Below are 1,109 nucleotides of genomic sequence, written 5' to 3' on the forward strand. Positions count from 1 at the left end.
CCAGCCTCCCTCCCCTCCCCCCACTTCCTCTGCCTACGGACGCGGAGGCCACTTGTTGCGCGGAAATTGCGCATGCTCGGCCCGCTGCCCGCTTCCTCCCTCCCGGCTGCGCGACAGCTGAGGCGGCAGGAGAGACGCACCGAGGGCTATGTTTGGAAACTCAGACACGAGCTCGCTCCCGCCTCCCAGCCCCCCGGCAGCTCCTCCCGAGCCAGGAGGCGGCCGGGAAGCACATGCGGAGCAGCTCGGCCGCAGGAGGACACGCACTTCGTGCAGTGCCGGCTGCAGGGGGCTGCCCGCTGTCAGATGAGCCGGGCCCGGCTGCCAGAGCCGCAGGGGGCGGGGCGGGGCGGGCGCGGCCGGACAGGTGACCCCCCCAAGGAAGGGCCACCGGATCCATCCGCGCCGGGGCAGCGCCGGGCTTTCGTTTTCCTTCTCAGGCTGCGCTGATGAGCAGCAGCTCCAGGCCATGCAAATGCGCTGTGAACGCATCGGACTCGCAGGAGAAAACGAGCTTTATTTTTGAGGCTGTGGCTGGAGCGTCGCCGTGGCCGTGGCCGACCGGAGGTTGCGGCTGCCCCGCTGCAGCGTCCGCAGGCCCCGCCGCCCCCGCCCCCGCCCCCGAGGCCCGAGCCAGGCGCGCTCCCGTGCCCAGGGCCCTGCGTCACTGCTCGCACCATGCAGCTCGCTCCCAGGGTGACTCCCCCTCTCCAGCGAAACGTTGCTGCACTCCCCGGGCTGTAATGCTGCAGCTGGTCACGCCGGATAACCCCTCTGTTGTTATTGCTCCTCATTCAGCTCGCCTTCATTGAACACAGAAGAGAACAAAAAACTGGCCTTTTGATTTCTCTCGCTCTCCTGCAAAGGCCGCTCTGATTTCTGTGGCATGGTGCCATGTCCCCCCTCCACGAAAATGCACAGTATTAACAACGCAGTGCTTCGTGCCTCGGCGGGACGAGCGGGGTATCAGCTCTGTTTACGTTTCGTCAAATAACTCGATTCCCTTCAAATCCCCGCTGCCTCTCGCGGCCACGTCCAGGGCTCATAAAGCCGGCAAACTTGATGTGAAATGATATGTCCGGCTTTTTTAAAGAGAGAAAGCGACCTGA

This window comes from Crocodylus porosus, unplaced genomic scaffold, assembly GCF_001723895.1.
Source record: "Crocodylus porosus isolate Cpor-Errol unplaced genomic scaffold, CroPor_comp1, whole genome shotgun sequence".
NCBI classification, from domain to species: Eukaryota; Metazoa; Chordata; order Crocodylia; family Crocodylidae; genus Crocodylus; species Crocodylus porosus.